Genomic DNA, 12112 nt, shown 5'->3' on the forward strand with positions numbered 1-12112 from the left:
GTAATCTAGAGATTATTTAAAATATATAGGATGGTGTGTAATAGGTCACATGTAAATAATATGCCACTTTCTATAAGGGACTTGAGCATCCTCAGATTTTGATATTTACAGGAGTACTGGAACCAGTCTACTATGGATAATGAGGAATGACTCTGTGTGTGTGTGTGTGTGTGTGTGTGTGTATTTGATTCACTGTTGCAAATAATCAGATAGATTAAAGAAGACTAGAAGAAACAACTAAATTCTTTTTTAAAAAATATAGGTTTATATATGATATAATAATTAAACCACCATTAAGACAGTAGAATATCCTAAACTTAACAGCAGATTGTATTTTGAAAATATTTTAAAAGATAGATAGTGAATGTCATTTTTTAAGTACAAGTAGCTTGGAAACAAATACATTTTTTTAAAAGCTAAATTGGAAGTTGTATCAGTTAGTTATTGCTGTGTAGCAAACAACTCCAAACTATAGTAGCTTAAAACAACAACCATTTATTCTTTCCCATAAATCTACATATCAGTTGGGTGGTCCTACTGATCTTCACTGGGTTTGGCTGGGCAGAGTTTTGATCTTAGCTAGGGCTTACTCACAGACTTGACAATTAGCTTGAAGCTTGCTGAGCTTTTAATGGCTTCAGCTAGGATGACTGAACTCCACTCAAAATATCTTGTTTTCCAGCAGGATTGCATAGGCACACGTGTGTGTGTGTGTGTGTGTGTGTGTGTGGTGTGTGAGTGTGCATGTATGTGAAATTTGCTGCTTTCCTCTTGGCCAAAACAAGCTACACAGCCAAGCCCAGATTCAAACTGGGTAGAAACTACAAAGTTTCAAGGCAAAGTTACAAGGCCAATAATACAATCGATCTATACCACTGCAGCATAAAGTGAGTGAAAATTGACATGGTGGGGAATACTTTAGCATCTACTAAAGAAATCATCATAAAGATATAGAATGTCCTGAGAAGGCTTTCCAAAGGAATAAAATGAAGGGAAGACCATTTCAGGTGGGAGAAAGATATATTATGGGAAAAAGTCATTTTACTGGAGGTATAATCACTTATTTAACCAATTCCCAATTGATGTAGATTGTTCTAAATTTTCTCCATTACAATCAGTGCTGATCTATGCATCTAGCTATCTAGCTTGCATATAGGATATATGATACATTCATATACACACACACAGATATATCACACACACAATATGCCAATATAAATTCTTAGAAATGGAATTGCTAATTCAAGTAGCTCATACATTTTTATAGATGCCATCTAAGCAGACCATACAAATTTATACTTCTACCAACAGTGTATGAGACTTGTTTTTCTTATATTTATACTGGATTTTATCAAACTTTTAAAACTTTTCCAGTCTAATAGGTAAGTAGTACTTGAGATTTTTATAAATATCTCTTCAGTTATAAAGGATTAAACTATATTATTTTCAGCCAGGCATGGTGGATCATGCCTGTAATCCCAGCATTTGGGGAGGCTGAAGCAGGCAGATCACTTGAGCTCAGGAGTTGGAGACCAGCCTGGGCAACATGGCAAAATCCCATCTCTATAAAAAATACAAAAATTAGCCAGGAATCATGGCATGTGATACTAGGAAGGCTGAGGTGAGAGGATGGCTTGAGCCCAGGAAGTGGACATTGCAGTTAGCCGAGATGGGGCTATTGCACCCCAGCCTAGGCAGCAGAGCCATACCCTGACTCTAAATAAATAAATAAATGAAATAAAAATAAACTATAATATTTGCACATATAAAGGACATTGATTTCTTATGAATTGTCAGCTCATCTCTTTACTCATCCTTTAAAAATTTAAGCCTGATTTCTACAGTTATTTTGACTTTTATTTTATTTTTTTATCTATTTTTTATTTCAATAGGTTTTCAGGGAACAGGTGGTGTTTGGTTATAGGAATAAGTTCTTTAGTGGTGATTTCTGAGATTTTGGTGCACCCATCACGCAAGCAGTGTGCAGTGTACCCAACGTGTAGTCTTTTATCCTTCACCCACCTCCCACCTTTTCCCCCAAATCTCCCAAATCCATTGTATCATTCTTATGACTTTGCATCCTCATAGCTTAGCTCCCAATTATGAGTGAGAACATACGATGTTTTGTTTTCCATTCCTGAGTTACTTCACTTAGAATAATAGTCTCCAATTCCACCAGGTTGCTGCAAATGCCATTGTTTCATTCCTTTTTATGGCTGAGTAGTGTTTCATGATACATATAGACCACATTTTCTTTATTCACTCATTGATTGGTGGGCATTTGGGCTGGTTCCACATTTTGCAACTGCAAAGTGTGCTGCTAGAAACATGCATGCGCAAGTATCTTCTTTGTATAATGACTTTTTCTCCCTTTGGGTAGATATCTAGTAGTGAGATTGCTGGATCAAATGGTAGATCTACTTTTAGTTCTTCAAGGAACCTCCACACAGTTTTCCATATTGGTTGTACTAGTTTTACATTCCCACCAACAGTGTAAAAGTGTTCCCTTTTCATGGCAACCACACCAACATCTATTATTTTTTTATTTTTATTTTTATTATGGCCATTCTTGCAGAATGAGGTGGTATCACATTGTGGTTTTAATTTCCCTGATCATTAGTGATGTTAAGCATTTTTCCATATGTTTGTTGGCCATTTGTATATCTTCTTTTGAGAACTGTCAATTCATGTCTGTAGCCCACTTTTTGATGGCATTGAGTTCTTTGTAGATTCCAGATATTAGTCCTTTATTGGATATATAGATCATGAAGATTTTCTCCCATTCTGTGGGGTGTCTGTTTACTCTGCTGATTATTTCTTTTGTGATGCAGAAGCTTTTTAGTTTAACTAAGTCCCATCTATTTATCTTTGATTTCATTGCAGTTGCTCTTGGGTTTTTGGTCATGAAACCCTTGCCTAAGTCACTGTCTAGAAGGGTTTTTCTGGAGTTATCTTCTAGAATTTTTATGGTTTCAGGTCTTAGGTTTAAGTCCTTGATCCATCTTGAGTTGATTTTTGCATATGGTGAGAGATGAGGATCCAGTTTCATTCTCCTACATATGGCTTAACAATGATCACAGCACCATTTGTTGAATAGGGTGTCCTCTCCTACTTTATTTTTTTGTTATCTTTGTGGAAGATCAGTTGGCTGTAAATATTTGGGTTTACTTCTGGATTCTCTATTCTCCTCCACTGGTCTATGTGCCTATTTTTATACCACTATGTTGTTTTGGTGACTATGACCTTATAGTACAGTTTGAAGTCAAATAATATGATGCCTCCAGATTTGCTCTTTTGCTTAGTCTTGCTTTGGCTATGCAGCTCTTTTTGGTTCCATATGAATTTCAGGACTTTTTTTCTAGTTCTGTGAAGAATGATGGTGGTATTTTGATGGGAATTGCATTGAATTTGTAGATTGCTTTTGGCAGTATGGTCATTTTCACAATACTGATTCTACCCATCCATGAGCATGGAATGTGTTTCCATTTGTTTGTGTAATCTATTATTTCTTTCAGGAGTGTTTCATAGTTTTCCTTGTAGAGGCCTTTCACCTCCTTGGTTAGGTATAATCCTAAGTATTTTATTATATTTTTACAGCTATTGTAAAAGGGGTTGAGTTCTTGATTTGACTCTCAGCTTAGTCGCTATTGGTGTGTTGCAGGGCTACTGATTTGTGTACACTAATTTTGTATCCTGAAACTTTGCTGAATTCATTTACCAGCTCTAGGAGCTTTCTGGATGAGTCTTTAGGGTTTTCTAGGTATATAATCATAAAATTAGCAAACAGTGACAGTTTGACTTTCTCTTTACCAGTTTGGATGCCCTCTATTTCTTTCTATTTTCTGATTGCTCTGGCTAGGACTTCCAGTACTATGTTGAATAAAAGTGGTGTAAGTGGGCATCCTTGTCTTGTTCCAGTTTTCAGGGGTACGCTTCTCTGTTCAGTATAATGTTGGCTGCAGGTTTGTCATAGATGGTTTTTATTACCTTAAATTTTGTCCCTTCTATGCCAATTTTGCTGAGGGTTTTAATCATAAAGAGATGCTGGATTTTGTTGAATGCTTTTTCTGCATCTGTTGAGATGATCATGTAATTTTTGTTTTTAATTATGTTTATATGCTGTGTCATATTTATTTATTTAGAGACTGCGTTTCACTCTTGTTGCCCAGGCTGGAGTGTAATGGCACGATGTCAGCTAACTGCAACCTCTGCCTTCTGGGATCCAGCGATTCTCCTTCCTCGACCTCCCGAGTACTTGGGATTACAGGCATGTGCCATCACACCTGGCTAATTTTGTATTTTTAGTAGAGATGGGGTTTCTCCCATGTTGGGCAGACTGGTCTCAAACTCCTGACCTGAGGTGATCCACCCACCTTAGCCTCCCAAAGTGTTAGGATTACAGGTGTGAGCCATTACAAACATGAGTCACTGTGCCTGGTGGGTGTATCAAATTCATAGACTTGCAGATGTTAAGCCATCCTGGCATCCCTGATATAAAACCCACTTGATCACGATGGATTATTTTTTTGATATGCTGTTGGCATTAAAAGGGGAAACTTGGGCCTGGCATGGTGGCTCATGCCTGTAATCCAGCACTTTGGGAGGCCAAGGCAGGCAGATCGCTTGAGGTCAGGAGTTTGAGATGAGCCTGGCCAACATGGTGAAACCCCATCTCTACTAAAAACACAAAAATTAGCCGGGTGTGATGGCGGGCACCTGTAATCCCAAATACTTGGGAGGCAGAGGCAGGAGAATCAGGAGGCAGAGGTTGCAGTGAGCTGAGATTGTGCTACTTCTCTCCAGCCTGAGCAATAAAGCAAGACTCCATCTTAAAAAAGGGGGAGTTGGGCAGGGCCAAGATGACACACTAGAAGCCACGGGGTTGGGAAGCTTCAAAAAAAAACCATAAGTGGCCAGGCGCGGTGGTTCAAGCCTGTAATCCAGCACTTTGGGAGGCAGAGGCGGGTGGATCACGAGGTCAAGAGATCGAGACCATCCTGGTCAACATGGTGAAACCCTGTCTCTACTAAAAATATAAAAAATTAGCTGGGCATGGTGGTGCGTGCCTGTAATCTCAGCTACTCAGGAGGCTGAGGCAGGAGAATTGCCTGAACCCAGGAGGCAGAGGTGGCGGTGAGCCGAGATCGCACCATTGCACTCCAGCCTGGGTAACAAGAGTGAAACTCCGTCTCAAAAAAAAAAAAAAAAAAAAACCGTAAGTGTGTAGACCCTTCACTGGCAACCAAGGTATCCAGGTTCTTTCATCAAAATTAACTAGAAGGCTGGCATGACCCACAGAGAGAAGGAAGAGCAGTGTGATGCAGCAGCCCACCTGAGAGCCACACAGGGAAGGGGAACCGTCTCCCCTCAGCCAAGGGAAGTGGTGAATGAGCATGCTATCCAGCCAGAGAAACTGCTTTTTCCACGGAACTGTGCAACCCATGGATTGGATCCCACTCATGAACGTACACTACTGGTGCCTGACACCCCAACCCTGGAACATGCACAGATTCTCACAGCCTCTCAGGGGGAATCTGCTTGAGCCCACCAAACTCTCAGGGGGTGGCCAGTGGCCAGTGATGAACAGCATGGGCTATGGCTGCCTGCTGAGCTCCTTGGGGGAGGGACAGCAGCCAGCAATAGGACTAGCAACTGTCTAACACTCGGAGCTCCCCGGGTTGGGGAAGGGCAGAACCTATTTCTTTAACTCCAGGCTGTGCTCTTCCCTTGCTGGAGCCAGGGAGGCTGGACACCTTGGTCCCAAGACTTGTCCCCATAGCCCAACACACCAGCTATGACAGCCTGTGGCCAGAGTGCATCATCAGGCCTAACCCTGACCCATCCTTCCTCAGGGGGCGGGGCTTCCCTGCAAGATCTCCAATAGCTCCAGCCACAGGCTCAGGGACAGAATTCAGATCTCCCTGGGCCTGAGCCTCTAGGGGAAGAAGCCACCACAGTCTCTGGGGACTAGCAGACTTAGCCACTTCTCCTGGTAGTTCCGAGAAATCTGGGCAGCCCAGACAAGTGGGTTTCCCCCAGTGAAATATACCCTCTCCATCAAGGGACAAAGCGCTTTGTTAAATGGGTCCTGCTCCCCATGCCACCCAACTGGGTGAGACCCTCCAACAGGGCTTGTCAGACAACCTATACAAGAGGGATCCTAATGGCATCAGGTTGGTGTCCTTCAAGATCAGAGGTCCCAGAACAAGGAGCAGGTACCCAACTTTGCTGCTCTGCAGCCTCCTTGAATGACATGTCCAGGCACAGAGCAAATCAGATGAATAGGGCCTGAAGTGAACCCCTAGCAAACGTCAGCAGCCCTACAGAAGAGGGACCTGACTGTTGAAACAAAAACAAGCAGAAAGCAATAACAACAGCATCAATGACAACAATAACTAAAAGGCCCCCCCCCCAGGTAAACCCATCTAAGGGTTAGCAGCCTCAAAGACCGAAACTAGACAAACGCAAAAAGATGAGAAAGAATCAACGAAAAAATGCTGAAAATCCAAAAGGCCAGAATGTCTCTTCTCCTCTAACTGATTGCAGTGTCTCTCCATCTAGGACACAGAACTGGACGGAGGATCAGATGGACAAATTGACAGAAGTAGGCTTCAGAAGATGAACAGAAAAAACTATGATGAGCTAAAGAAGTATGTTCTAACCCAATGCAAAGAAGCTAAGAACCTTGATAAAAGATTAGAGGAATTGCTAACTAGAATAACCAGTTTAGAGAGGAGTGTAAATGACCTGATGGAACTGAAAAACACAGCACAGGAACTTCATGAAGCATACACAAGTATCAACAGCTGAATCAACCAAGTGGAAGAAAGGATATCAGAGTCTGAAGACCACCTTTCTGAAATGCAGTTACCATGCAGACCGAATAGAGAACAAAAAATGAAAAGAGATGAACAAAACCTCCGAGAAATGTGGGACTACCTAAAAAGACCAAACCTACGATTGATTGGAGTACCAGAAAGAGACGGGGAGGATGCAAACAAGCTAGAAAACACACTTCAGGATATTATCCAGGAGAATTTCTCCAACCTAGCAAAACATCAACATCCCCCACCGGGCCTGACACCCCAACCCTGGAACGCAAGCAATGGGGAAAGGATCTCCTATTCAGTAAATAGTGCTGGGAAAACTGGCTAGCCATGTGCAGAAAACGGAAACTTACCCTGTGTTTACTTTATACAAAATTTACTCAAGATGGATTCAAGGCTTAAATGTAAATCCCAAAACTGTAAAGACCCTAGAAGAAAACCTAGGCAATACCATTCAGGACATAGGCACGGGCAACAACTTCATGACAAAAACACCAAAAGCAATTGCAACAAAAGCCAAAATAGACAAATGGGATCTAAGTAAACTAAAGAGCTTCTCCACAGCAAAAGAAACTGTCATTGGAGTGAACAGGCAACTTACAGAATGAGAGAAAATTTTTGCAATCTACCCATCTGACAAAAGTCTGATATCCAGAATTTATAAGGAACTTAAACATACTTACAAGAAAAAAACACAGCCCCATCAAAAAGTGGGCAAAGGATATGAAGACACTTGTCAAAAAAAGACATTTATGCAGTCAATGAACATATGAATAAAAACTCAACATTACTGATCTTCAGAGAAATGCAAATCAAAACCACAGTGAGATACCATCTCATGCTAGTCAGAATGGTGATTATTAAAAAGTCAGGAAACAATAGATGCTGGAGAGGATGTGGAGAAATAGGAACGCTTTTACACTGTTGGTGGGAATGTAAATTAGTTCAACCATTGTGGAAGACAGTATGGCAATTCCTCAAGGACCTAGAACCAGAAATTCCATTTGACCCAGCAATCCCATTAGTGGGTATATATCCAAAGATGATAAATCATTCAACTATAAAGACACATGCACATGTATGTTTATTGCAGCACTATTTACAATAGCAAAGACATGGAACCAACCCAAATGCCCATCAATGATAGACTGGGTAAAGAAAATGTGGTACATATACACCATGGAATACTATGCAGCCATAAAAATGAATGAGATCATGTCCTTTGCAGGGACATGGATGAAGCTGGAAGCCATCATTCTCAGCAACTAACAGAGGAACAGAAAACCAAACACCACATGTTCTCACTCATAAGTGGGAGATGAACATTGAGAACACAGGGACACAGGGGAACAACACACACCATGGCATACTGAGGGGCAGGGGTTGAGGGGAGTGAACTTAGAGGACAAGTCAATAGATGCAGCATACCGCTATGGCAGATGTATACCTAGGTAACAAACCTGCATGTTCTGCACATGTATCTTGTTTATTTGTTTTTTTAGAAGAAATGAATTTTTTAAAAGGGGTTGCTGGAGGACTTGGCAGGAATGTAAAATATCATGCAGCCACAGTGGAGGAAAGTTGGCTCCTCAAAAAGTTAAGTAGAATTACTACATGCCCTAATAATTCTATTCCTGGATATATACACAGAAGTGAAAGTAGGTACTCAAATAGATACTTGGACACCAATGTTCACAGCAGCCTTATCCACATTCACCAAAAGATTGAAACAATTCAAATGTCCATCAACAGATGAATAAACAAAATGTGATATATCCATATAGTGGAATATTATTCAGCTTTAGAAAAGTCTAAGGTTCTAACACATACTACAACATGGATGAACCTTGAACCAATAGGAGATACACACACACACACACACACACACACACACACACACACGGACATTTATTGGAGGAAATGGCACACATGATTATGGAGGTTAAATCCCATGATCTGCCATCTGCAAGCTGGAGACTGAATAAAATCAATGGTGTAATTCAGCCTGAATCCAAATGCCTGAGAACCAGGGGAGCTGACCAGGGGAGCAGTCCTAGGGCAGAAGAAGTTAGATGCCCCAGCTCAAGCAGTGAGGTAGGAAAAAAAGGGTGAATTCTCCCTTCTTCTACCTTTTGTTTTGTTCAGGTCTTCAATGGATTGGATGATGCCCACTCACATTGAGGAAGGCAATCTACTTTGCTGAGTCCAACAATAGACTGAATTCAATGTTAACCTCAGTCAGACCTTTGCAACACATCCAGAAACAATGTTTAATCTGGGTAACCTGTGGCCTGCTCAAGTTGACACATAAATCAAGGAATGACACATCACAGGAATCAAGAGAAAAAGAAATATCATCTTGTGGCTTTTTCTAAAACAAATTCAGAGTCAAAGAAGGAATATTCCCTTGTGGCATCTGGATTAACTCAGTATTTCCAAGTAGTACAATAATGATTGAATCTGTTTTGTGATTAGATCAACTACCCTGCATTTAGAGGCTGGTAAAGGTTACAGTACAACCAGCAATTTCAGCCAACTGAGCTAAACATACATCAGTGACGGCTTATGCCTGCATTTCCTGCACACGAAAAGAAAGAAAGGGTCCAAGCCTTCTTTGTTATAGACTAACTTCAAGACCTGGGTCTGAGAACTCGTCTAACTTGCCTCTCCAGAATTTCACCAGATAATGCAAACTGATGGAGGGAGTCAGAAAACAGACTGAATCTGTCTTCATTCAGCATGTGTTAGACACAGACAGCATATGGTTGCATTATAAACTCTTGAGACAGACCTGCTTCTGGAAACCTTTCATTGCCCTATTGCTGTTGCCATGGCAACTGCTAGGCCTTTTGATTCTGTCTTGGTCCTTCCTGCAGCACTTGACCACTGGGGTGTGACTTCTGTTGAGCACCCTAAGAAAGCCCAATCGCAGTTGCAAAGACTGCATTGCAGTTTGTGAATGTCATAGGGGAATTGTATCCTCTTTTTACTGCTCAAAGCAAAGTTACTATTTTGGGTCTGAACTCTCTCTCTGTGGGTGCTGCTCAGAGGATCTGGGTTGTTCCCTTTGGGCTGGGTGATTATGTAACCTGGAGGTGTGATGGGAACTGCTTCTCTTCCATTGTGTGACTCCTACAGTGGAAAAGTAATTACAGTCATGGTGGTGAGTAAGTAGGGGGCAAAGCAAAGAACTGAATGATGTGCAACTACTTGCTGCTCTGGCGTCATATGACAGTCTTGTTTTCAGGGGGAGGCTCTCAAGCAATGGTGTCTTACAACGCTTCAGGATAGAAGCAACCACCAACACTGAAGAATATCAGGCAACAATATAGAAAATTGTGCTTTCAATTTCCAATTGTATTAACCTAATTGTCTAGGTTAGTGGATTAAAGAGTCAAGCTAACAAATGAATTTAAGAATGTTTTTTAGACTTTATTTTAATATAAAACATTTTTAGATCATTGAATTATGTGAGTCTGACAATTTTCCATGCTGGAGAACATGCTGTTCACTGGTACTTCTTTATAAACAGAGATAATTTGTGAGAAATTAGAAATAAATCCTTATGTTTAAAATGACTCTTTTCCTCATATTTTAATTATTTGCATAATTAAAATTCATAGAACTACATAAAAGGCATTGGTCTGTGGCTGGTCAGATCTCAATGTAGTAAGAGCAAATTAGTTTTCTGCATATTAAAGGCTTAGGAATTTGTAATTCATGGCCATTATCACTTTGCTGACCTTCATATTTTTGCATTGCTTATCACAGTATATTAACAAATATTCATTAAATCCCTGTGAGCAAAATCCAGTAAAAGATTGATATCATCATTGTCTTATCCATTTTGTCAGAGGAGAGAAATGAAGATGGATTGAGTTTATTCTTTCCCTCCTAGAGGAATTTGGCTAGAATAATAATTCACTTGGCTAAAACTGGCTGGAAAACATGGGAGAAAGAAGAAAAAGCTCCTGGAAGAGAAGAATAAAGCATATATATTTTTAAATTTTAGTTATATTCCAACATGCTAAAGCTTTGAAGGCAAGGCTCTTGGCTTCATCTTGACTTTAGATCACGTTCTTCCTCTGGTGACTATGTAAATGAATTCACAATATTTAACACATCTCAATGCACGTGCCCTTTCTGTTTTCTTTGCACCACGTTGTATATCTGCTTGTTTGTGTTCTCTCAGCCTTTCTGAAGCATTTGCCTCAAATGCCATAACACCAATGAGTCCTTTAATCAGAACGGAAGGGGAGGGGGTGGGTGGCGTGCAGTGGCACAGACATCCTGGCCTCAGGGAATGCTCAGCAAGGACTTCTCAGAGTCCCTGTTTCCAGCCCAGAGGTCACCTCACCTACCACATAATGGACCTTCCATCATGTGGTCCCTGGGAACAAAGGCTAATGCCCTTCAAAGCGGTAGCCATCATTTACCAATTAATTCATCAAACCCTCTAAAGTCACCATGGTTCTCCCTGGTTGGCCTTCTTTGAATTCAAGTTTTTGTTGTTGCTGTTGTTCAGCAAGCCTTTATTAAAGAATTTTTATTATAGTCTGTGTTTGAGTAGAATATCTCTGTTTTGAAACTGAAGTTCAATTTCACACTTTTCTTAAAACATATATTGACACAGAAAAGATATGTATAGATGCATGAGCATATGTAGCAGGAAGAGCATTTGCTATTCTGAGGCTTGACAGAGAAATTAAGGAAGTACAAGGAAAAGAGAATGGAGAGAGGTCTCTTTAGAAAGAGCAGAGAGAAAGAAATCAGACCTGTAAAAGATGGCTGATGACTTCTGAAACAGTGATGCCTGAGATATATATACATATATAATCATTCACATGGTTCAAAAATTAAGAATTGGAATCTTCCTCCCACTCCTGTCTCCAATTCATCCATGCCATCTCCCTAGTTTTCCATACCATATCAACAAATGTTATTATTTTCTCAGGAAGGTTTCCAGAGTTTCTCTGTGCATATACAAATATGAGTAAATCTATTTGTGTATTTGTTCATTCAACCAATTACCAATGTTCCAGGAACAAAACAAAGCATCCTGACCCCAGAAGATTACATTCTAGCTGGAGGAGACAGATGATATTCAACGAATGTAATAAATTTGAAAATATTATTTTCCATTAGATCAGTGGGGCTCAGGAAGAAAAAAACAGAAAACATAAGAAAACAGAATCAGGATGAGATGGGTTGCTGTTTTCAAGATGGTGGTCAAAGGAGGCCTCACTGAGAAGGTAATACGTGAGCAATGACTTCAGTTGGGAAAT

The 12112-nt window shown here is 40.4% G+C and overlaps 1 protein-coding gene across 1 annotated transcript in view; it reads left to right on the forward strand.

The window, feature by feature from the left end:
• Positions 1-12112, forward strand: part of LOC144577408 (uncharacterized) — a 107545-nt gene that overhangs the window by 47219 nt on the left and 48214 nt on the right. The gene's annotated exons all lie outside the window — the stretch shown is intronic.

This window comes from Callithrix jacchus, chromosome 8, assembly GCF_049354715.1.
Source record: "Callithrix jacchus isolate 240 chromosome 8, calJac240_pri, whole genome shotgun sequence".
Lineage (NCBI taxonomy): Eukaryota > Metazoa > Chordata > Mammalia > Primates > Cebidae > Callithrix > Callithrix jacchus.